Raw genomic sequence first — 27298 nt, forward strand, 5'->3', positions numbered from 1 at the left:
TATTGCTATGCCATTGTCATACATCATAGAATTTTTTTTCTTCAGATCGTTTGAATACAATCCATTTACTTGATTGATTGTATTTTCACAATAAAAAAAAATGATATAAAATTTTCTGTACAATTGACTAGTTTTATAAAAAAACAAAAAGATGAAAACGAAATGTTTTGGTTGAATTGTGTTGAATCATTAAGTTACCCATCTATGCATCAATTTTCCCATGCAATTCCCAGCACTCTGATTGAATCTGCCAAGATTCTATTGTACAAAATGTCCAATCGATAGAATTTGAAACGCTTTTGACCTAAAATTGACAAGAAGTATTTTATCACCATGGAATGTACTCTTACTGCAGCCAATCACATTGCACAGTTAGTCATGGCTGACATACTGATTTCAAACTCTTACACCTATGTCGTATCCAACACATGCTCAGTCTACAGCAACACAACACATTCTTGTTCTACACTCTTTAAAGGGACTCCGAGCACCTCTCATGGGCATGCCTTTAAGACAGACGACTCCCAACAAAATCGTGCTATGACCCCTCTGAAGGAGCCTCTTGCAATGGCCATGCGTGTCACTTCCTCTTCCTGCTTCATTCAGTGATGCACTTCTCTAACAGAGAAGACAGGGGTGACCCGGAAGTTATAAAATAGCCAAGATGGCAGCCGCAATTTTTTAAATAGAAATTGAATGAAAACTGTTTGGTGTGGAACAGTGATTCAGGCATCAAATGAAAGAGGAAAGCACAAGCTACAGAAAGATATGCATCTTTAAGTACTTTGCAATACTGGTCAGGAGTCCCTTTAAGGAAAGCTGCAATAGGAGCAGTGGCTGGACAGTGTACTAGATGAAGAAGATCAGGGTTTGCATCCTGGCTGAAGCCAGCACCTATTTGGTAAGTTAAGCCCAGGGCCGTATTTAAGCCAAGATCACATAGGCCATGGCCTAAGACACCACAGGTCGGTAGCAGGATATACTGGGGAGAGGGGGGGGGGCACCTGGCTACCTATACTGGAGGTGAGGAGGAGGGTCCTCTGGCTGCCTATACTAGAGGAATGGTCAACGGACAACCTATGCTGGAAGGATGCAGGGAGGGGGAAGGGTTATCAGGCTACTACAGGGAGAGGGGAGGGGTCATCTGGTTACCTATACTGAAGGGGGGGTGGCTGGTAACAGTGGCCTTGGGCAGTAAAGAGTAGAAATCCGGCCCTAGTTAAGCCTGGTAAACACCTTCACTTTTGATTGGCCAGTGATTGGCCAATTTTACCACCACCATGTAGTATGAGGGTTTTGAATACTATGAGAAGGTTGTGTAGGTAAGCTTCAATAATACACGGAGGTAGTAAAATCAGCCAGTGATTGGCCAACAAAAATTAAAGGCGTGTACCAAGATTATTATTATTATTATTATTAAGCAAGACACCTTAATTTTCCAGGGTGGCCTACTGACCTTGAACAAGGAGTGGAGGTAATTACCCCCGTACCTGTGAGTGTTCATGGTGGCATCTGAAGGACATTTTTAACAAGGTGACTTGCCCCCTCCCCAGGGGAAATGATTTGGGGTACTAATGTGCCCTTTACCCATTTCCACAAACAGTTAGCAATTAACCTTAACCACTTCACCACTGAGGGGTTTTACCCCCTGAGCACCAGAGCAATTTTCACCTTTCAGCGCTCCTTCCATTCATTCGTCTATAACTTTGTTATTACTTATCGCAATGAAATGAACTATATCTTGTTTTTTTTGCCACCAATTAGGCTTTCTTTAGGTGGGACATTATGCCAAGAATTATTTTTTTCTAAATGTGTTTTAATGGGAAAATAGGAAAAATGTGGGGAAAAAAATAATTATTTTTCAGTTTTCGGCCATTATAGTTTTTAAATAATGCATGCTACTGTAATTAAAACCCATGAAACGTATTTGCCCTTTTGTCCCGGTTATAAAACCATTTAAATTATGTCCCTATCACAATGTTTGGCGCCAATATTTTATTTGGAAATAAAGGTGCATTTTTTTCAGTTTTGCGTCCATCCCTAATTACAAGCCCATAGTTTATAAAGTAACAGTGTTATACCCTCTTGACATAAATATTTAAAAACTTCAGTCCCTAAGGTAACTATTTATGTATTTTTTTTAATTGTAAATTTTTAAAAAAAATTTTAAATACAAAAAAAAAAAATGGGGAGTGTGGGAGGTAATGAGTTAATTTTATGTGTAAAAGTCATTTATTTGTATGTGAAAAATGTGTAGGGTGTAGTTTACTATTTGGCCACAAGATGGCCACAGTAACTTTTTGTTTTAAAGGATACCACAACTGAAATGTGACATAATGAGATAGACATGTGTATGTACAGTGCCTAGCACACAAATCACTATGCTGTGTTCCTTTTTTTCTTTCTCTGCCTGAAAGAGTTAAATATCAGGTATGTAAGTGGCTGACTCAGTCCTGACTCAGACAGGAAGTGACTACAGTGTGACCCTCACTGATAAGAAATTCCCGTTTTTTTATCTCTTTTTACTGCTCTCAGAAGCCAATTTCTGCTAGGAAAGTGTTTTATAGTTGGAATTTCTTCTTTCTAGTCACTTCCTGTCTGAGTCAGGACTGAGTCAGCCACTTACATACCTGATATTTAACTCTTTCAGGCAGAGAAAGAAAAAAAGGAACACAGCATAGTTATCTGTGTGCTAGGCACTGTACATACACATGTCTATCTCATTATGTCACATTTGAGTTGTGGTATCCTTTAATGCGACCTCCAAGCTTCCTTCCGGAAGCTTGGAGGAAGAATAAGGAGGCTGGACACGTGAGTTTTTTCTCACAATGATCGCGCTGCCCATAGGAGAGCAGCTGATCATTGCGGGGCTTAGATCAACGAACGGGAATGGATTTTCCCGTTCATTGATCTCTGGGCGAGCGGGCGGCGGCGGTTTTACTAGCGGCGGGCGGCGTGTTTACGAGCGGGAGCGCGGGCAGCGTCGGGAACGCGGAAAGTACGTGTTTCTCCGTCCCTGGTTTTTAAAGGATGGAAAAAGGGGCGGAGAAATACGTACGCGCGGGGGTAAAGTGGTTAAATACTTATCATTAAAGGGACCCTGAGCAGTGGCCTAAGATGTAAATCCGGACTTACCTAGGGCTTCCTCTAGCCTCCCGTACCCCATGAGGTCCCCTGGCCTCCTTTTCCTCCCTTCAGTGGTCCTGCTGGTGGCTCTGGTAATCTGTCTTGCAGATTACTGGAGCCGCCAGTGGGACGGTGGAAGGGAGGAAGAGGATGTAGGGGGACCTTGCGAGCTATGGGGGCTGGAGGAAGCCCCAGGTAAGTCCGGATTTTCATTTTAGGCCTCTGCTCGGGGTTTCATGATCCCATGCCAATACCCTTGAAAAAGATCCCACTTGGAAGCGGTCCCACCAAAATATCCTCTAAATCCCGTCAGCAGCTCTTCCCCCAAACTGGTGCTCATACAGTATATCCATTAACATAAGCCTTGCATTCAATAAATGTTAGTATAAATCTAGTGAATTATTAAAGATTCATCAAATCAAGAATTGTGCTAATCATCCAGAGTAAATTCTAAATACTGTGCCGCTAATCAGAAAAAAGTCCAGATGATGTGCTAGTGCAGGGGTCCCCAAACTTTTTCGGTCTAGGGCCGGGTCAACATACTTCAGACTGCTGGGGGGCGGGAACATACACAAAATGATGTTGAAAAACATTACACTGAATCTAGGTATTGATTCCCCCCAATCATGCCCGGAGGAGAACTCCCAGCAGCAGCCATTCAGGCATGCAGCGCCCGGAGAACGTCTTTGTGCAGCAGACAGTGAAGCATACCCAGGAGACCACCTGCCGTCCAGTTGGACAGCAGTGTCACCTGATGCAGAATTGGAAGCCATTGAATTACTGCTCACTGGCTTCTACAGTATGTGGATGGGGGGTGCCAGAACTGCTATTCTATATGCGGGCCTCCAATTTTTAACCCCCTTAAGTCCGCCTAACACCAATGGGCGTGACCAAAGCAACAGCCCCAGGACCGCATAACGCCAATTTTCGTCAAGTCCTGGGACGGGGATCTGCTCCGCTCAGCCATCGGTCTCTCAGCGGCAATCCCCGCTAGGAGACTGTTAGATGACGAAACCGCCATCTATTTACTGTGTACAGCTTTGTGATCCACGGCAGCGCTGTACTGGGGACAGCCGTGTCACACGGCTGTCCCCCTGGGAGAGACAGGAGCGATCTGCTGTCATAGGCTGATGCCTATAACAGCCGATCGCTATGATTGGGAATCACTTGTGTGCTGAGTTGTAAGGCCCTGCAGCGAGGCCTTAAAGCTGCAGTGGCCTATTTAGCAAAAAATAGCCGGGTCACTAGGGGTGTGTAAGCCTACAGTCCTCAAGTGGTTAAAGGTGCAGTGGGCCACATCTATACGTTATATATTTTGTGTTTGGGGGCAAGTGAAAAAACCTTGCGGGCCACAATCAGCCCGCGGGACGTAGTTTGAGGGCCACTGTGCTAGTGCATAAAAAGTCTCAAAACACAGATAATCCATTGGTCCCCTGATGCATGTAGGTCATGGCACAATTCAAATCTCTAATGCATAGTAATTAACTTGTGCGCTCCATCAATTCCTAATGTGCAACTGCACCTCCACGGATCACCCAAACAGGATCAGACCCACCCTTTGGGTTAGGACCTCTATTAGATAAATCCAAATGTGCCTCTGAGATCTTTTATAGGTGTCCCACAATGCATACATTTAAAAAAGGGTACTGGGAAATTTGGGCGCAGGGTAAAGCTGGAAAATGGCTCACCCTGCTACTGCAAATTTCTCGGCGGCGTTGACTACTATTCCCCTTCCAGGCCGTCATGGACACAGGGGTAAGATGCAGTTCGACTGCCAGCTATTGCTGATGGCTGAATTGCGCTGTTTTTTTTTAATCATTTGGGCTCCGTCTATTGCCGGCGCCTAGATTAGCGCCGCTATTGGTGTAATTCACATTCCAGTCTATGGCAGCACCCAAATGTCCGGTGCTCTTTTTACCTGTCTTGTCCCACAACCCTGTGGCAATCTCCTCTGAGTATCCACAATCAATCTTGTATCCTCTCAAGCTTGTTACTGCATAAAAAAGAGCTCCTCATAGCGGTATACAGTTAAAAACATTAGACTTTATTAAAAAATGGCACTCACATGCTGGTAGAAATATATTGCACATAGAGTAATTGTAACGGAGTCTCCCCTGTGCGCCTCCTGGGTTTAGGCATCGGTGTCTGCTCCCTCCTCTCACTCTGCAAGTTCCCCCGTGTAGTGCCTGGACTTCCTGATACTGCGTTATGCTCTGCCCAACATGTTATGTTTTTATTTTAAATAATGTGCTTTCCCCCTCCCCAAGCCTCATTAAAGGAAACCAGAGCTGTGGATAAAAGAAGATTTGATACTCACCCGCGGCTTCCTCCTGCTGCACAAACATGCCTGTGTCCCGCGCCGGCCTGCCGCGGTCTGCCATATAGCTGCGATCAACTCCGGTAACTTGCTCAGTCGCATCAACCGGGGTCTTCTGCGCATGCGGGGGAGGTCCGTGCATGCGCAGAATACCCAGACTGGACCCGACTGAAGCAATTACCGGGACTGATCGCGGGTGAACGGCAGACCACGGGAGGACGGCGTGGGACACAGACGTGTTCATGCAGCAGGTGGAAGCCGCGGGTGAGTATCAAATCTTTTATCCACAGCTCTTGTACACTTTAACAACTTGCCACCCATGCAGGCTGGAATAGCCAGATTACAAAGACTGGGGATTCTAGCAAGTATGCGGCCTTTGCTATTAACTGTCGGCAGCCACCGACTTTGTTAGATGCAAACGAGGATCTCTAAAGCATTGTCTCCTCCAAAGAGCTGTCCACTGCTGTGGTGCTGAACTCAGATAATGCTGGAACTTGTTCCTTGGCAAAATTACTATCTCAGATAATGCTGTAACTCTCAACCCCCCCCCCCCCCGAGTGTCTTTAACTACCTAAAGACCGCTGCATGCCAGTGGGCGTGGCTGCAGTAGCAGCCCCAGGACCGCCTAACGCCAATTGGCGTCAAGTCCTGGGACCGGCTGCTGCAGAAGATCGTGCGCATGCTGCACACGCATCTCCTGCTTGAGGGGCGGAGCTCCGCCCCGCCTTCTTTTAAGTACAGCACTGCGATCTGCAGCAGCGCTGTACTGGGGACAGCCATGTGACATGGCTGTCCCCTCTGTTGCTATGGAGGTGATCGGTTGTCATAGACTGAAGCCTATGACAGCCGATGATGCTGATTGGCTGGCGAGGGAGGGAGGGGAGATGATGAAAAAAAATTGTAAAGAATATTGATAAAATAAATATTTATAAACAAAAAAAAAAAAAAACCTCGGGGCAATCAGACCCCACCAACAGAGAGCACTGTTGGGGGAGGGGGGGGAGGAGAAATCACTTGTGTGCTGCGTTGTGCGGCCCTGCAGCTTGGCCTTAAAGCTGCAGTGGCCAATTTACACAAAAATGGCTGGTCTTTAGGGTGGTTTCACACTGCGGTCCTCAAGTGGTTAACCCCTTGTCACTCGTAAGCCCAAATTTCAGGGCTCAGGGATTCTAGCATGTATGAGGCCATAGCTATTAACTGCTAAAGTCATCGGCCATTGACTTTAATGTTAAATGAAAATACAGACTTTTGATAACGTTCATTTGGTGCAAACTGTCCACTGGTGAACAAGTTCATCATCACCAACTGCCTAGGTGACCACAGGCACTGCAGAGGATCTTTAAAGCATTGTCTCCCCTATAGAGCTGTCCCCTGCTGTGCTGCAGAACTCAGATAATGCCAGAAACCGGTTCCCCGGTTAGGTGACTATACAGGGCTAGAGAGGAACTCTATAGCATTGTCTCCTCTAAAGAGCTGTCCAATGCTGTGGTTCTGAACTCGGCTGGAACCTGCTGCCGTTCCTCTCAAGCCTCTTTAACCTCATTGTCACTCATGCATGCTGGGATAGCCAGATTGCAGTGCCCGGGGATTCTACTATGTATGGGGCCTTTGCTATTAACCACTAAACTTGGTGGCCATTGATTTTTATATTAAATGAAAACTTTGGCAGCATTCGGTTGCTACAAACTGGCTGTTGGTGAACAAGTTCGTCCATGACTAGCTGGCTAGGTGACCACAGGGCTGGAGAGGATCTTTAAAGGGAGTCTGAAGCCTAAATGAAAAAAAAACCAGATACTAAGCCTAAAGAGAGGGAAGGCTGTGAGTCCTGTAGAGCCTTCCAGTCCCTCTCCTCGTCCCACCATTCCTGCGCTGGCTCCCCTGTTATCAGTTAGCTGTGGACGGGCTCCGGAAATCTTCTGGAGTACTTGGGCTCCCCAAGTTGGGCTGCTCTGTACTGCGCATGCCTGAGCTTGCTGTCTTGCGCGTGCCCAGTACGGAGCTGCCCATCTTTGGGAGCACTTGGGCTCTGGAAGACTGCTGAAGCCTCCTGTGGCAGGAGATTTGAATGGAGGAGCCTGTGGGGTAACAAGAAGATGAATAGAGGCATGAGAAGGCTCTATAGGACCCAGAGCTAGTAATTGGCTTCCGAGTAGCTATGAGTTCGTAGCTACTCAGAATTGAAATGGTAATCAAGTCTCCTTACACAAGGTGTGACCAAGAGTGAGGGGGGGGGGTTAACTTACCCATAAGTTCATGGGATCCTATGCGTTACATTCGCCTCACACATGAAGTGTTGGTCGCATTCCACAATCACTACCACAGTTTCTCCTGCCGGCTGGAAGAAGGGAGCGCAGTAGTAAGTCGTGGAACGCGGTCAACACATATGACACGAATTGCATGCAGAGGATACTTCTAAGTAGATTAACCCCCGTCATCCACAGTCACACCTGGTGTAATCGGACTTGATTACCATTTCAGTTCAGAGTAGATACGAACTCGTAGCTACTCAGAAGCCCATCACTTCTTTCTCCTTAGGTAAGCAAATGTTTTATTGTTTTATTTAGGTTTCCGATTTACTTGAGAGAGTCTGAAGCGAGAATAAAACTCGCTTTTTACCTTATATTCAGCAGGGGCATGTTTGCCCCTGCTAAAACACCGCTATCCTGCGGCTGAACGAGGGGTCTTTACCCCCCAAATCCCCTCCGTGCTGTGCGGGGAGCGCTTCCTGTTGAGGCAGGGCTAACGGCCGCAGCCCTGCCTCTCAGCGCGTCTATCAGCGCTGATCGCCGCCTCTCCCCCGCCCCTCTCAGTCTTCCTTCACTGAGAAGGGCGGGGAGAGGCGGAGATCCGCCGCTGAGAGGCAGGGCTGCGGCCATTAGCCCTGCCTCCAGGAGCAGCAAAATCTACGACCAAGTTGGTCGTGGATTTTGCAGGGGGGGATTTGGGGGTAAAGACCCCTCGTTCTGCCGCTGGATAGCGGCGTTTTAGCAGGGGCAAACATGCCCATGTTGATTATAAGGTAAAAAGCGATTTTTATTCTTGTTTTAGACTCTCTTTAAAGCATTGTCTCCTCTATAGAGCTATCCACTGCTGTGATGCTGAACGCAGATAATGCTGGACCCCGTTCCCTGGCTAGGTGACTCTACAAGGCTGGAGAGGACCTCTAAAACATTGACTCCTCTATAGAGCTATCCACTGCTGTGGTTCAGAACTCAGATACTTCTGGAACCCATTCCCTGGCTAGGTGACTGTACAGAGATGCAGAAGAACTCCATAGCACTGTCTCCTCTATAGAGCTGTCCACTGCTGTGGTGCTGAACGCAGATACTTCTGGAACCCATTCCCTGGCTAGGTGACTGTACAGAGATGCAGAAGAACTCCATAGCACTGTCTCCTCTATAGAGCTGTCCACTGCTGTGGTGCTGAACGCAGATACTTCTGGAACCCATTCCCTGGCTAGGTGACTACAGAGATGCAGAAGAACTCCATAGCACTGTCTCCTCTATAGAGCTGTCCACTGCTGTGGTGCTGCATGCAGATAATGCTGGAACCTCTTCCTCTCCAGCTATGTGGTCACCTAGGCATTCTCTAACATTGTCTCCTCTATAGAGCTGTCCACTGCTGTGGTGCTGAACTCAGCTGGAACCTGCTGCCTGAGTGTGCAGAGCTAAAGAAATTATATTTTTACTATCTTCACCATTGAAGTCATAAAGCGGGATAATGCTGCACCTCCTCCCTGACAGGGTGCTGGGTGACTGTTCCTGACTAGGTGCTGGGTGACTGTTCCTGACTGGGTGCTGGGTGACTTTGCAAAGCTGAGCATTTCTCTGTAATGCTGCTGTCTTTGGCACTGGAGATAAAGGGACCTACTCTAGTTCTCTGGAGTGTTTCTCAGCTGAATGGCATCAGCAGAACAGAGTAGGGAGGAGGGAGAATCAGAGTAAAGAAGGGAGGGGGAGCAGCAGAGGAGGGAGGGGGAGCAGCAGAGTAGGGGAGGGGGGGGAGCAGTGTCGTGACTGCTCGCAGATGCGTCATAAGCAGAGCTGGAGTTTCCTTCGCAATTCGTGACTTTGAAAAGCAATCAGAGGAAGAATTCTCATTCCCTCCCTGAGCAGCCAGAGAGATGGAGCTGAAACCAGCCAACAAGCCTGTGAGTGTCAGACATTGCATGAAACGCTTAGGGGTTTCTAGGAGGTGTTTATGTGTATGGAAGGGGGGGTCTCCTGTCAATGTGTGGGGGTCTCCTATTTCTGTTTGTGCTGAGGGGAGGGGGGAGAGGGACATCTATCACTAAGAGGATCTCCTGTCACTGGGGAGGGGACCTGCCACTGGCACCATAGGGTTCTGTCACTGGTGCTGGTTCTGTTGGCGGTGGTGGTGGTGGGGGGGTGGTATTTGCCACTAAGGCAGAAGATCTCCTGTTAGTGATTCCTATGGTTATGGCGCTTCTCCTCTATGTAGAGATGGGCTCTCCTGTCACTTACAGGAGGCAGAAATAATTGGAATGAAAAGCTATCCTGTCATAGATGGAAGATCTATTGATCATTTATCACTAGATGTTGTGACATGTCATTGGGCAAGGGGGAGGGCTCTGTCATTGGAAAGCTTCATCTATTGGTAAGGTTTGAGGTTCTACTTTGTCAGGGTCACCTGCAAATTAAGTGGAGAACCTGTGAGTGGGAGGGGGTCTTCAATTTGGGGTGACACTCGTCTGTAGGGAAGGGTGATTTGTCATTGGGGGGGGGGGGGAAGGTGCCTCTCTTGTCCATGAATAGAGCCACCTGTGGCTAGATAATGTATAGGAGGATCTGCTCAGCGGTGAAATCTACCTGTCAGCTGGGGGGGGGGGGGATGGGGTGTCACCCTCTCTCCTGGAGGGTAGCCTGTGGCTGGATAATGTATAGGAGGATCTGCTCAGTGCAGAAATCTACCTGTCAGTGGGGGAGGGGGTCACCTTTTCTTTTTGGGGGTGACCTGTGGCTGACTGGAGGATATATAGGAGGCTCTGTTCGGTGAAGACTCTACCTGTCAGTAGGGGGGTCTCACCTTCTCCTTGGTGGTAACCAGTGGCTGGAGGAAATGATGAGAGCTCTAGCTCAGGCTCAGTCCCCTTGTGGTGATCTCCAGGAAGGAGAGTCTTAGGGTCTTGGGGTGCTGATGGACAGACAGTTCAGGTGAGCAGAGACAGTTTTTTTTTTTGGGGGGGGGGGGGGATTCAGCAGCAAGAATGGGGGGTGGAGGCTGCACTGGAGACAGAAATCACTGAACTAGAAGTCAACCATTTCCCTGGTATTGTAGAGATTCAAATTTAAGTGCGTGTGTGTGTGTGCACCCAATGTTATTGGTGTGTTTATATACAGTGTTCAGATACATGTGGGTGTGTACAGTGTCGGTGTGTGTACGCATTGTTATTGGTGTGCGTCTCTCTGTATGTACGCAATGTTATTGGTGTGTTTGTATACAGTGTGCAGATACAACATGTGGGTGTGTACAGTGTCATGTGTGTACGCAATGTTATTGGTGTGTTTGTATACAGTGTGCAGATACAACATGTGGGTGTATACAGTGTCATGTGTGTACACAATGTTATTGGTGTGTTTGTATACAGTGTGTAGATACAACATGTGGGTGTGTACAGTGTCATGTGTGTATGCAATGTTTTTGGTCTGTTTATATACACTGTGAATATACAGCATGTGGGTGTGTACAGTGTTGGTGTCTGTGTACGCAATGTTATTGGTGTGTTTATATACGGCGTGCAGATACAGTACATGTGGGTGTGTACAGTGTCGGTGTGTACTGTACACAATGTTATTGGTGTGTGTCTCTGTGTGTACACCATATTATTGGTGAGTTTATATACAGTGTGCATATACAGCATATGGGTGTGTACATTGTGTGTGTATACAGTGTACATACATTTTTTTATACAGAGTGCAGCAGGGTTTTGTGTGTGTGTGTGTGTGTGTGTGTGTGTGTGTGTGTGTGTGTGTGTGTGTGTGTGTGTGTGTGTGTGTGTGTGTGTGTGTGTGTGTGTGTGTGTGTGTGTGTGTGTGTGTGTGTGTGTGTGTGTGTGTGTGTGTGTGTGTGTGTGTGTGTGTGTGTGTGTGTGTTCATAGAATTTTTGCATACAGCATGTATCTTTCTCAGTGAACACTTTTTATGATCTATGTGAAAATATGTTTGTGCATTTCAGCAACATCATTTCACATGACATTTATTATTTACACCCGAAATTGCAAAATTCTGATGAGAAAATAAGATTTCAGTATCCTGCAAAATCCCTCCTTTTATCCCTGACAATAGTGCAAGCTATGAGCTTCTAAGCTACTCTAATGCAGCATGACTCCCTTCACCTGATCAGCTAGAGGCTGCACACACGTCTCCCTTCACCTGATCAGCTAGAGGCTGCACACACATGCGTGTCTCCCTTCACCTGATCAGTTAGACGCTGCACACACATGTCTCCTTTCACCTGATCAGCTAGAGGCTGCACACACATGCGTGTCTCCCTTCACCTGATCAGCTAGAGGCTGCACACACATGCGTGTCTCCCTTCACCTGATCAGCTAGAGGCTGCACACACACGTGTCTCCCTTCACCTGATCAGCTAGAGGCTGTACACACATGCGTGTCTCCCTACACCTGATCAGCTAGAGGCTGTACACACATGCGTGTCTCCCTTCACCTGATCAGCTAGAGGCTGCACACACACACGTGTCTCCCTTCACCTGATCAGCTAGAGGCTGCACACACATGCATACCTCCCTTCACCTGATCAGCTAGACGCTGCACACACATGTCTCCCTTCACCTGATAAGCTAGAGGTTGCACATACATGTCTCCCTTCACCTGATCAGCTAGAGGCTGCACACACACGTGTCTCCCTTCACCTGATCAGCTAGAGGCTGCACACACGTGTCTCCCTTCACCTGATCAGCTAGAGGCTGCACACACACGTGTCTCCCTTCACCTGATCAGCTAGAGGCTGCACACACATGCATGTCTCCCTTCACCTGATCAGCTAGATGCTGCACACACACACACGTCTCCCTTCACCTGATCAGCTAGAGGCTGCACACACATGCGTGTCTCCCTTCACCTGATCAGCTAGAGGCTGCACACACGTGTCTCCCTTCACCTGATCAGCTAGAGGCTGCACACACATGCATACCTCTCTTCACCTGATCAGCTAGACGCTGCACACACACACACACATCTCCCTTCACCTGATCAGCTAGATGCTGCACATACATGTCTCCCTTCACCTGATCAGCTACAGGCTGCACACACATGCATGTCTCCCTTCACCTGATCAGCTAGATGCTGCACACACATGCATGTCTACCTTCACCTGATCAGCTAGATGCTGCATACACATGTCTCCCTTCACCTGATAAGCTAGAGGCTGCATACACATGTCTCCCTTCACCTGATCAGCTAGACGCTGCACACACGTCTCCCTTCATCTGATAAGTTAGAGGCTGCACATACATGTCTCCCTTCACCTGATCAGCTAGAGGCTGCACACACATGCGTGACTCCCTTCACCTGATCAGCTAGACGCTGCACACACATGCGTGTCTCCCTTCACCTGATCAGCTAGAGGCTGCACACACATGCGTGTCTCCCTTCACCTGATCAGCTAGAGGCTGCACACACACGTGTCTCCCTTCACCTGATCAGCTAGAGGCTGCACACACATGCATACCTCCCTTCACCTGATCAGCTAGAGGCTGCACACACATGCATGTCTCCCTTCACCTGATCAGCTAGATGCTGCACACACATGCGTGTCTCCCTTCACCTGATCAGCTAGAGGCTGCACACACATGCGTGTCTCCCTTCACCTGATCAGCTAGATGCTGCACACAGATGCATACCTCCCTTCACCTGATCAGCTAGACGCTGCACACACATGTCTCCCTTCACCTGATAAGCTAGAGGCTGCACATACATGTCTCCCTTCACCTGATCAGCTAGATGCTGCACACTCATGCGTGTCTCCCTTCACCTGATCAGCTAGACGCTGCACAGACATGTCTCCCTTCACCTGATAAGCTAGAGGCTGCATACACATGTCTCCCTTCACCTGATCAGCTAGAGGCTGCACACACATGCGTGTCTCCCTTCACCTGATCAGCTAGAGGCTGCACACACATGCGTGTCTCCCTTCACCTGATCAGCTAGATGCTGCACACACATGCATACCTCCCTTCACCTGATCAGCTAGACGCTGCACACACATGCGTGTCTCCCTTCACCTGATCAGCTAGATGCTGCACACACATGCATACCTCCCTTCACCTGATCAGCTAGAGGCTGCACACACATGCATACCTCCCTTCACCTGATTAGCCAGGCATTGTACACATACCCGATCAGCTAGACGCTGCGCACACATGCACTCATAGGAGGTGTTCATGCTTGCTATACAGCTATAGCAGATAAAGGGACCCTGAGTAGTAGAAATAAATGAAATTGATACTTACCTGGGGCTACCTCCAGCCCACCGTAGTTCATGAGGTCCCCCGGCATCCTCCTGGCTTCTCTTCCAGTCCTGCTGCAGACTTCATTACTGGCGACACCCGGGCCGAGTGTCGGCCTGACATTTGCTGAAGGGTAGCGGTAATGCTATGCGTCATCATGCCGGCTGCTTCACGTCATCACGGCGGCCTGCGCATGCAAAGTTCAGAGTTAGAAAACGGGCATGCGCAGGTCTGTCACGCCGGCCCGCCGTGATGACACGTAGCGCCACCGTTCAGGAAGTCAGTCCGGGTGTCGCCAGTAATGAAGTCTGCAGCAAGACCGGGAGAGGAGCCAGGAGGACGACAGTGGACCTCGTGGCCTACCGTGAGCTGGAGGAAGCACCAGGTAAGTACCGATTTCATTTATTTCTACTGCTCAGGGTCCCTGATTAGCTAGACGTTGTACACACATGCATGCCTCCCTTCACCTGATTTGCCAGCCATTGTACACACATGCATGCCTCCCTTCACCTGATTAGCCAGACGTTGTACACACATGCATGCCTCCCTTCACCTGATTAGCCAGACGTTGTACACACATGCATGCCTCCCTTCACCTGATTTGCCAGCCATTGTACACACATGCATGCCTCCCTTCACCTGATTAGCCAGACGTTGTACACACACGCATGCCTCCCTTCACCTGATTAGCCAGACGTTGTACACACATGCATGCCTCCCTTCACCTGATTAGCTAGACGTTGTACACACATGCATGCCTCCCTTCACCTGATTTGCCAGCCATTGTACACACACACATGCCTCCCTTCACCTGATTAGCCAGACGTTGTACACACACGCATGCCTCCCTTCACCTGATTAGCCAGACGTTGTACACACATGCATGCCTCCCTTCACCTGATTAGCCAGACGTTGTACACACACGCATGCCTCCCTTCACCTGATTTGCCAGCCATTGTGCACACATGCATGCCTCCCTTCACCTGATTTGCCAGCCATTGTACACACATGCATGTCTCCCTTCACCTGATTAGCCAGACGTTGTACACACACGCATGCCTCCCTTCACCTGATCAAGCAGGCATTGTACACACATGCATGCCTCCCTTCACCTGATTAGCCAGGCATTGTACACACACATGCCTCCCTTCACCTGATTTGCCAGCCATTGTGCACACATGCATGCCTCCCTTCACCTGATTTGCCAGCCATTGTACACACATGCATGTCTCCCTTCACCTGATTAGCCAGACGTTGTACACACACGCATGCCTCCCTTCACCTGATCAAGCAGGCATTGTACACACACATGCCTCCCTTCACCTGATTAGCCAGACGTTGTACACACACATGCCTCCCTTCGCCTGATTAGCCAGACGTTGCACACACATACATGCCTCCCTTCACCTGATTAGCCAGCCTTTGTACACACATACATGCCTCCCTTCACCTTATTAGCCAGACATTGCACATGACCATGTTGGGATGTGGATGCTGCCTGTGGACAGGAATGATCGGAACAGCTGAATTCCCAATTCTTCCACATTTGGTGTTGCGCAGGCAAATACCGAGCTTTGTATTCCAATTTTTGTGTTACGAAAACATCTTCTACTGAAGTCAATGGTGCCCATTTCTGCAGTTAGCAACAAATGCCCCATACGTGCTACTGTTACCACATTTGCCATGTATGTTAGGAAGATTAGTAGGAACATGGTAAAAAAAAAAGTGAAAAAAAAAGTAATTTTTGCTAAAATCGATTCATAGAAAATTAATGTTTCATAGAAAAAAAAAAGTTTATTACACTGGGTAAAATGACACTTTGCTGCAGTACACTGCACTGCATTCCGAGTTTTGTAAACACATTGTTTACATTTCATGAAAGCAGACAACGTGGTGTTCCCCTACCAAGCCTCTTTAATCCCTTGTCACCCTGAGCTATATCAGACCGCATGGTCAATGGAGTGGGGAGGTGGAGGGCTCTTGAAGAGAGGGGAAACAAGCATCCACCTCTTCCCCAAGAGTGTAACCCATGGATAAAGGCCTCTTCCCCACCTCCAGTGCCCAGAAAGAGGTGGAGGCGTTGCCTGGGCCGTTCATGGTGGTATCTGGTGGGGACCCCCAGATGCTCACCCCCTTCCTAGGTGAAAGGGTTATAGGGGTACTGATGTACCTAATTCCATACACAGTTTTTTTTAAAAAAGAAATAAAAACAGCAATGAAAAAAAGCCTTTTATTGATCTAAATTAACCATGAATACTCACCTTTTCATTAACCTGCTGAGCGGTCTGGACGAGCTCAGCTCGTCCAACACCGCCAGAGGCTGCCGCTCAGGCCCTGCTGGGCCGATTTCCACCAAATAAAAAGCAGCACACGCAGCCGACACTTTGCCAGCCGCGTGTGCTGCCTGATCGCCGCTGCAGCGCGGCGATCCGCCGCGTGCAGCGGGGAAAGAGGGTCCCCCCAGCCGCCCGAGCCCAGCGTAGCCGGAACAAACAGTTCCGGCCAGCGCTAAGGGCTGGATCGGAGGCGGCTGACGTCAGGACGTCGGCTGACGTCCATGACGTCACTCCGCTCGTCGCCATGGCGACGAGGGAAGCGAAACACGGGGGGCCGCTCATTGCGGCCTTCCGTGTTATTTCTTGCCGCCGGAGGTGATCGGAAGATCGCCTCCGGAGCGCCCTCTAGTGGGCTTTCATGCAGCCAACTTTCAGTTGGCTGCATGAAATAGTTTTTTTTTAATTTAAAAAAAACCTTCCCGCAGCCACCCTGGCGATTTAATCAGAACGCCAGGGTGGTTTTAATGATCCAACGCCAGTATCCTCTAAGGGCCCGCGTAACAGCTGGTCACAAAGAAACTCCTACCACTATATGGCCATACGCAGCCTCTGATTTTGTATTGCAGAGGCTGGGAACACAAAACTTAGCTACTTGTGAAGTTCACATTACTTAGTGACCACGCTTGAATGCGGAAGCTGCTTGTGAAGTCCACATTCCTTAGTGACCACGCTGGAACGTGGAAGCTATTTGGTGAAGTCCACATTACTTAGTGACCACGCTGGAATGTGGAAGCTGCTTGTGAAGTCCACATTACTTAGTGACCACGCTGGAACGTGGAAGCTGCTTGTGAAGTCCACATTACTTAGTGACCACGCTGGAACGTGGAAGCTGCTTGTGAAGTCCACATTACTTAGTGACCACGCAGGAATGTGGAAGCTGCTTGTGAAGTCCACATTACTTAGTGACCACACTGGAACGTGGAAGCTGCTTGTGAAGTCCACATTACTTAGTGACCACACTGGAATGCGGAAGCTGCTTGTGAAGTCCACATTACTTAGTGACCACGCTGAAACGTGGAAGCTACTGGTGAAGTCCACATTACTTAGTGACCACGCTGGAACGTGGAAGCTGCTTGTGAAGTCCACATTACTTAGTGACCACGCTGGAATGCAGAAGCTGCTTGTGAAGTCCACATTACTTAGTGACCACACTGGAATGCGAAAGCTGCTTGTGAAGTCCACATTACTTAGTGACCACGCTGGAACGTGGAAGCTACTGGTGAAGTCCACATTACTTAGTGACCACGCTGGAACGTGGAAGCTGCTTGTGAAGTCCACATTACTTAGTGACCACGCTGGAATGTGGAAGCTGCTTGTGAAGTCCAAATTACTTAGTGACCATGCTGGAACGTGGAAGCTGCTTGTGAAGTCCACATTACTTAGTGACCACACTGGAATGCGGAAGCTGCTTGTGAAGTCCACATTACTTAGTGACCACGCTGGAACGTGGAAGCTACTGGTGAAGTCCACATTACTTAGTGACCACACTGGAATGCGGAAGCTGCTTGTGAAGTCCACATTACTTAGTGACCACGCTGGAACGTGGAAGCTACTGGTGAAGTCCACATTACTTAGTGACCACGCTGGAACGTGGAAGCTGCTTGTGACGTCCACATTACTTAGTGACCACACTGGAACGTGGAAGCTGCTTGTGACGTCCACATTACTTAGTGACCACACTGGAATGCGGAAGCTGCTTGTGAAGTCCACATTACTTAGTGACCACGCTGGAACGTGGAAGCAGCTTGTGAAGTCCACATTACTTAGTGACCACGCTGGAATGTGGAAGCTGGTTGTGAAGTGCACATTAATTAGTGACCACGCTGGAACGTGGAAGCTGCTTGTGAAGTCCACATTACTTAGTGACCACGCTGGAATGCGGAAGCTGCTTGTGAAGTCCACATTACTTACGTTGGAACGTGACAGCTACTTGTGAAGTCCACATTACTTAGTGACCACGCTGGAACGTGACAGCTACTTGTGAAGTCCACATTACATAGTGACCACGCTGGAATGCGGAAGCTGCTTGTGAAGTCCACATTACTTAGTGACCACGCTGGAACGTGGAAGCTGCTTGTGAAGTCCACATTACTTAGTGACCACGCTGGAATGTGACAGCTACTTGTTAAGTCCACATTACTTAGTGACCACACTGGAACGTGGAAGCTGCTTATGTAGTCCACATTACTTAATGTCCACGCTGGAACGCGGAAGCTGCTTGTGAAGTCCACATTACTTCGTGACCACGCTGGAATGCAGAAGCTGCTTGTGAAGTCCACATTACTTAGTGACCACGCTGGAACGTGGAAGCTACTGGTGAAGTCCACATTACTTAGTGACCACGCTGGAACGTGGAAGCTGCTTGTGAAGTCCACATTACTTAGTGACCACGCTGGAATGTGGAAGCTGCTTGTGAAGTCCACATTACTTAGTGACCACGCTGGAATGTGGAAGCTGCTTGTGAAGTCCACATTACTTAGTGAGCACGCTGGAACGTGGAAGCTACTGGTGAAGTCCACATTACTTGGTGACCACACTGGAATGCGGAAGCTACTTGTGAAGTCCACATTACTTAGTGACCACGCTGGAACGTGGAAGCTACTGGTGAAGTCCACATTACTTAGTGACCACGCTGGAACGTGGAAGCTGCTTGTGAAGTCCACATTACTTAGTGACCACGCTGGAATGTGGAAGCTGCTTGTGAAGTCCACATTACTTAGTGACCACGCTGGAATGTGGAAGCTGCTTGTGAAGTCCACATTACTTAGTGACCACGCTGGAACGTGGAAGCTGCTTGTGAAGTCCACATTACTTAGTGACCACACTGGAATGCGGAAGCTGCTTGTGAAGTCCACATTACTTAGTGACCACGCTGGAACGTGGAAGCTACTGGTGAAGTCCACATTACTTAGTGACCACGCTGGAACGTGGAAGCTGCTTGTGACGTCCACATTACTTAGTGACCACGCTGGAATGCGGAAGCTGCTTGTGAAGTCCACATTACTTAGTGACCACGCTGGAACGTGGAAGCAGCTTGTGAAGTCCACATTACTTAGTGACCACGCTGGAATGTGGAAGCTGGTTGTGAAGTGCACATTAATTAGTGACCACGCTGGAACGTGGAAGCTGCTTGTGAAGTCCACATTACTTAGTGACCACGCTGGAATGCGGAAGCTGCTTGTGAAGTCCACATTACTTACGTTGGAACGTGACAGCTACTTGTGAAGTCCACATTACTTAGTGACCACGCTGGAACGTGACAGCTACTTGTGAAGTCCACATTACATAGTGACCACGCTGGAATGCGGAAGCTGCTTGTGAAGTCCACATTACTTAGTGACCACGCTGGAACGTGGAAGCTGCTTGTGAAGTCCACATTACTTAGTGACCACGCTGGAATGTGACAGCTACTTGTTAAGTCCACATTACTTAGTGACCACACTGGAACGTGGAAGCTGCTTATGTAGTCCACATTACTTAATGTCCACGCTGGAACGCGGAAGCTGCTTGTGAAGTCCACATTACTTCGTGACCACGCTGGAATGCAGAAGCTGCTTGTGAAGTCCACATTACTTAGTGACCACGCTGGAACGTGGAAGCTACTGGTGAAGTCCACATTACTTAGTGACCACGCTGGAACGTGGAAGCTGCTTGTGAAGTCCACATTACTTAGTGACCACGCTGGAATGTGGAAGCTGCTTGTGAAGTCCACATTACTTAGTGACCACGCTGGAATGTGGAAGCTGCTTGTGAAGTCCACATTACTTAGTGAGCACGCTGGAACGTGGAAGCTACTGGTGAAGTCCACATTACTTGGTGACCACACTGGAATGCGGAAGCTACTTGTGAAGTCCACATTACTTAGTGACCACGCTGGAACGTGGAAGCTACTGGTGAAGTCCACATTACTTAGTGACCACGCTGGAACGTGGAAGCTGCTTGTGAAGTCCACATTACTTAGTGACCACGCTGGAATGTGGAAGCTGCTTGTGAAGTCCACATTACTTAGTGACCACGCTGGAATGTGGAAGCTGCTTGTGAAGTCCACATTACTTAGTGACCACGCTGGAACGTGGAAGCTGCTTGTGAAGTCCACATTACTTAGTGACCACACTGGAATGCGGAAGCTGCTTGTGAAGTCCACATTACTTAGTGACCACGCTGGAACGTGGAAGCTGCTTGTGAAGTCCACATTACTTAGTGACCACGCTGGAACGTGGAAGCTGCTTGTGAAGTCCACATTACTTAGTGACCACACTGGAATGTGGAAGCTGGTTGTGAAGTGCACATTAATTAGTGACCACGCTGGAACGTGGAAGCTGCTTGTGAAGTCCACATTACTTAGCGACCACGCTGGAATGCGGAAGCTGCTTGTGAAGTCCACATTACTTACGCTGGAACGTGACAGCTACTTGTGAAGTCCACATTACTTAGTGACCACGCTGGAATGCGGAAGCTGCTTGTGAAGTTTACATTACTTAGTGACCACGCTGGAACGTGGAAGCTGCTTGTGAAGTCCACATTACTTAGTGACCACGCTGGAACGTGGAAGCTGCTTATGTAGTCCACATTACTTAATGTCCACGCTGGAACGCGGAAGCTGCTTGTGAAGTCCACATTACTTCATGACCACGCTGGAACGTGGAAGCTACTGGTGAAGTCCACATTACTTAGTGACCACACTGGAACGTGGAAGCTGCTTGTGAAATCCACATTACTTAGTGACCACGCTGGAATGCGGAAGCTGCTTGTTAAGTCCACATTACTTAGTGACCACGCTGGAACGTGGAAGCTACTGGTGAAGTCCACGTTACTTAGTGACCACGCTGGAACGTGGAAGCCGCTTGTGAAGTCCACATTACTTCGTGACCACACTGGAAAGTGGAAGCTACTGGTGAAGTCCACATCACTTAGTGACTACGCTGGAATGCGGAAGCTGCTTGTGAAGTCCACATTACTTAGTGACCACGCTGGAATGCGGAAGCTGCTTGTGAAGTCCACATTACTTAGTGACCACGCTGGAACGTGGAAGCTGCTTGTGAAATCCACATTACTTAGTGACCACGCTGGAACGTGGAAGCTGCTTGTGAAGTCCACATTACTTAGTGACCACGCTGGAATGTGGAAGCTACTGGTGAAGTCCACATTACTTAGTGACCACGCTGGAACGTGGAAGCTGCTTGTGAAGTCCACATTACTTAGTGACCACGCTGGAACGTGGAAGCTACTGGTGAAGTCCACATTACTTAGTGACCACGCTGGAACGTGGAAGCTGCTTGTGAAATCCACATTACTTAGTGACCACGCTGGAACGTGGAAGCTGCTTGTGAAGTCCACATTACTTAGTGACCACACTGGAACGTGGAAGCTGCTTGTGAAGTCCACATTACTTAGTGACCACACTGGAACGTGAAAGCTGCTTGTGAAGTCCACATTACTTAGTGACCACACCGGAACATAGAAGCTGCTTGTGAAGTCCACATTACTTAGTGACCATGATGGAACGTGGAAGCTGCTTGTGAAGTCCACATTACTTAGTGACCATGCTGGAACGTGGAAGCTGCTTGTGAAGTCCACATTACTTAGGGACCACGCTGGAATGTGGAAGCTGCTTGTGAAGTCCACAATACTTAGTGACCACGCTGGAATGTGGAAACTGCTTGTGAAAGCAACATTATTTGGTGAATATGCTGTAGGCTAGAAAAACACTTGGCAGAGCAGCAATCCATGCGTTTTCTGCATTGTGCGTTTTTCAATTTTTCAGTGTGTTTTTGTATCCTTTTGCATTTTCCTGATTGCACTTGTGTTTTGCATTTTTTCTATATTTTCATGAATACAGTATCATATCTTTTCAAGAAACATGCAGCAAGTTGTGGGTTTTTACACACGGCCCATAGACTTTCATTACCGGCAAAAACACTTGTGTTTTCCGCACCGCTAGTGATTCTACCTAGTGTGTCACTAATGGGAATGTGGAAGCTACTTCTGAAGTCCTCATTACTTGGTCACCGCGTTACAATGTGAAAGCTGCTTGTGAGAAGTGATGAGCAAAAATGTTCCACTTTCATAATTACATCATTAAATTTGCAATTATGAAACAAAATTGTAATTAGTCATTATAAGAAAATGTATAATGGGTAATTCCGTAATTGTAACGTGTTGTAATTTTGCGTTAAATGGTAATCTTGTGTTTCATTTTGTGTTATTCGTCATTTCTTGCAAAGCAAGTAAGTTACACAAAATTACTGAAAATTTGTTCTGAAAAATCCTCGTAATTCTGAAAATGTAATAATAAAAAATGATAGAAATTACAAAAACAATTGTAATTACCAAAAATTAGTGTATGGATGTAATTATGCAAAATTTCACTTAATTTCTAAGGATTACGCTTTTTTTACGACTAATCGAAATTACGCGAAATTTCACTTGATTTCTAATGATTACGCTTTTTTTTATGACTAATCGAAATTATGCGAAATTTCACTTAATTTCTAATGATTACGCTTTTTTTATGACTAATCGAAATTATGCGAAATTTCACTTAATTTCTAATGATTACGCTTTTTTATGACTAATCGAAATTATGCGAAATTTCACTTAATTTCTAAGGATTACGCTTTTTTTATGACTGTAATCGAAATTATGCAAATGATGCGAAATTTCGCAAAATAGTAAGTAGCACATTACGATCATCATTAGTTGTGAGGTCTACATTATTTAGTAACCATGTTTGAGTGTGGAAGCTGCTTGTGACGTCCTCATTGCATAGTGACTGTGCTGAAATGTGGTGTTTTCAGAAGTCAGGATACTCCTTGTTTTGCAAAGGATCTCGTTTTACCCCCCTGAGTTCAATGAAGCTAGGAGAGCCCTTTTATGGAGAAGCTGCCATTCATCCCTCAGGTGTCCAGGGCAGGGGCGTAACTCAAAATCACTGGGCCCCCCTGCAAAACTTTGGATAGGGCCCCTGCACAGGTAAACTGAGAACCAATGTTATTCAATTGGCTAGTGCACATGGGAATGTGTTTTCCCCATGCAGCTAAAAATTGACAGCAGTGGAGCACTTCATGCATTTTCTCAATCAATTGCATTAGCTTCTGTGATTAAATGTGCATTTTTTCACACATACAGATACACATGGTGTGCAGAAAATGCATACAGAAAACCGACAGACAAGTGTCCTTCCAGCCTCAGCTTATTGCACTCACTCTGTCCATCTCTGATGGAGCAGAACTGGCTCTGCAGACTCCTCTGGCAGCATCACTGCTGTACACAGCACTTGGAGAGGGGATGGATAGGCTGGGGCAGGACACTGTACACAGGACCCTGCTGCGTACTGACTAGGGGCTGTCTACAAATCTTTGTCTACAAAACTTTGTATGATTCCTTATCGGTGGCTGAGCAGATGCAGTCATTAGAACAATTGTGCAGAGAGCAAAAAGTTTTTTCTCTCCGTGCCCTTAGTTGTCAGCCTCTCAGGACAGGTAAAAGAAGCTTCTCCCTCCCATAGGCCCCCCTGCGGCTTCTGGACCCCCCTGCGGTGCGTCCCTTACAGGGTCTATTGTTACGCCCCTGGTCCAGGGAAATCTTTAGTTGTATACACGAGCTTCTAGTTCACTCCCTGGACCTCTGGGAGATCAGGAGATCCATTATCTTATATAGAAAGTCATATCACACCTATGGTACAGTAGCTGTAATATCTAAGGCTACATCTCCACTACAAGCATGAAAATAGCTTGTGAATTTTTGAATGAGAAATGTACATGCAAATGCAAAATTGCTTATGTACAGATGTGATATTTACAAGTGAATACACGTGTGCATTCACAAAATTTTTGGTGCGATTTTCTACTTTCTTACTATTGATTGTGTATGCGAATATGCACTTGAAAATCGCATCCCAAACGATTTTTCTGCATGTAACATGTGAAATGTAGCAACATGGTAGTCAAATTTTTTTTCTGGTGCAATTTTCACATGAAAAGGTTACAGGTCTGTAGCAGTTTATTGTTGTGCCCTTATTCCTTATTTTGTGGAAAAATTCGACACCTGGGACCATATGCAATTCATTTTTTTCCCTGACTTATCTGCTAGGACCAAAAAATTGGTGAAAAAGCACTATCAAAATTATTCTTATTGTCTTCTTATTCTGAGTATTAAATTGCCCTGGGCCCATATGCAATTAACCTTCTTGCCGGTTATCCCGAGCTCAGCTCGGGGTAACCTGCGCAGAAGGATTTCTCCGGCCTCGCTGGGCCGATTTTCACAATTTTTTTTTACTGCACGCAGCTAGCACTTTGCTAGCTGCGTGCATATCCCGAACGCCGCCGCTCGCCGCCGATTCGCCGATACCCGCCTCGCCGCCCTCCCCTCTAGACCCCTTGCGCAGCCTGGCCAATCAGTGCCAGGCAGCGCATAGGGGTGGATCGGGATTCGTCGGTGACGTCATCCCGCCCCGTCGCCATGGCCATGGCGACGGGGGAAGCCCTGCAGGAAATCCCGTTCTGAACAGGATTTCCTGCTTGCAAAGATCGCCAGCGGCGATCGAACTAGGTAGGGGGATGCCGCCCTGGGCTCGCTACATGATTTAAAAAATAAATTAAAAAAAAAGTGCTGCGCCGCCCCTTTGCCGTCAAAATTGGAACGGCAAGGGGGTTAAACTGCACCCGAGGTGAGCGTGAATGGAGGCTGCCATATGTATTCCCTTTTAAGCAATACCAGTTGCCTGGCTGTCCTGTTGATTATCTGCCTCTAATACATTCAGCCATAGACCCTGAACAAGCATGCAGCAGATCAGGTGTTTCTGACAAGATTAGCTACATGCTTGTTTCTGGTGTACTTCATACACTACTGCAGCCAAATAGATCAGTAGGGCTGCCAGGCAACTGGCATTGTTTAAAAGGAAACAAATATGGCAGCCTCCATATCCCTCTCACCTCGGGTTTACTCTTTCTTCTTCGGTTTCTCCTAGGCAATACTTTAACAATTTATAAATAAAATGCCTTTTAAGCCACCACCAAACAAGAAAATACTGTGCACAACATCTTCTTGATAGTACTTTTTCACCTACTTTTTGGTACTTTTCAATTATCGTATTTTTTGAACTATAAGACTCACTTTTTCTCCCCCAAAAGTGTGTGTGTGTGTGTGTGTGGGGGGGGGGGGGGGGCAGTCACTGCGTCTTATAGTCCAAATGCAGGGAGTTCCTGACTTGTGAACGCCTCCCAATATGAACCTCCAACCCACCGCAACGTCGGGGAATCACTGTACTGTGCCCATGCAGAGGAGGACACGGGGGGACAAAAGGAGGATAGAAAGGGGCATAGAGGAGGACACAAAGGGGCATAGAGGAGGACAAAAAGGGGCATAGAAGGTGAGGGACACAAGGGGGTCTGAGGAGGACACAGGGAGACACAAGAGGTACAAGGGGGCATGAGGTACAAAGGGGGCATAATCCACAAGCTGCCCCTTCACCATGGATGCACCAGGTTTAGTATATATATTTTTTTGGGCTGGTGCACACCGGAGCGGTTCTGGAGCATTTTGTAAAACGCTTGCAGGGGGAAACCCGCTTGGCTAATGAAAGTGAATGGGATGGTGCACACCAGAGTGAGTCGTTTTTTCCACAAACGCAAACTCGGGGGCTGCAGCATTTTTTAGATGTCTGAGGCGTTTCTGCCTCAATGTTAAAGTACAGGAAAGTGGAAACCCGCTCTGAAAAACGCTAGATCAGAGCTGTTTTCCAGGCGTTTTTGTTACAGAAGCTGTTCAGTAACAGCTTTACTTTATTTTTATATTTAACAATATTTGTAATCTTCTACACAAAAACGCTCCAAAAAACGCTAGGCATGTTTAGAAAACCTCTCTAAACATGCCTAGAATCGCTGTGAAATCTGCTTCAAAAACCTCTAGCATTTTGCAGATCTGCTAGAGGTTTTTGGTGTGCATTGTCTGGGCCTTTCTCCTGGTTTTTGTCCTCTAAAGTGGTGCGTGTTATGGTCAGGAGAGTCTTATAGTCCGAAAAATACGGTACAAACTGCCCGAAAATAATTTTCAACACAAGATGAAAAATGATCTAGGACCTAGGTTTTCAACGTGTGGTACACGTACCCCAGGGGGTACTTCTGGTGATTCCAGGGGGTACTCGGGCTTGAAAAACTTAACTAAGAATAACAAATTTAGAGTTTTAGAAAAGGATAAATACTATTTAAACACCACATTAGTGTTTTAGCTAATTCAAAGCAATTGTAAATGTTTAGAAATTGTTTAGAGCCAATTATCATGTACTATGATTAAATATATATTTCTCAAGGGGTACTTGGAATAATGTTTACTAGGCTAGGGGGTACTTGGCAAGTACAGGGTTTGAAAAGGGGTACATACCAATAAAATGTTGAGAAACACTGATCTAGGAGATAACAAAGGAGAAAAGTTAATTGCATATGGGCCCTAGTGCTCTAGAAAACCAGGAGCCTTGCCTCATTTTTAGGGGTGCTCATATTTTGCCTCTTTGATGTCTAGGAAGTTGGGAGAGTTTCTGTCAGAATGTAAAGTTTTGATCAAATGATATAAAAATCAGCATTTACCTGTGTGAGGCACCCAAAAAAAACCCAGAGAAAGAAAAAGTCAAAGCTGGGACCAGGACCTCCAGTACCCAAGGCTGAGACACTAAAGTGCGCCCCTCCATCCCTCCACCCCAGCTGTCACACACTGATTGCTATTACACTAAGAGGTGCCACAGGGCCCCCAACACCTTAATCTCTAGTTATCTGTCTTGCAGTCACTGCCATGTATATCCTTTTCTTATTTCTCTCTGCTTCAAACACATTAGGGAAATGATAGCTTAGTGAGTTGTGTGCCCCCTCCTACACTGCGCCCTGAGGCTGGAGCCTTTCTCGCCTCTGCCTTGGTCCGGCCCTGAGTCTGAGCATGATTTCACTTTATACTGTAGCATGATTATACATAGTATAGAGGAAGCATAAAGCATAGCATACATATAGTTTATCGGTATATCGTATAGTGTGATTATACAT

This window comes from Hyperolius riggenbachi, chromosome 6 (genome assembly GCF_040937935.1).
Source record: "Hyperolius riggenbachi isolate aHypRig1 chromosome 6, aHypRig1.pri, whole genome shotgun sequence".
Lineage (NCBI taxonomy): Eukaryota > Metazoa > Chordata > Amphibia > Anura > Hyperoliidae > Hyperolius > Hyperolius riggenbachi.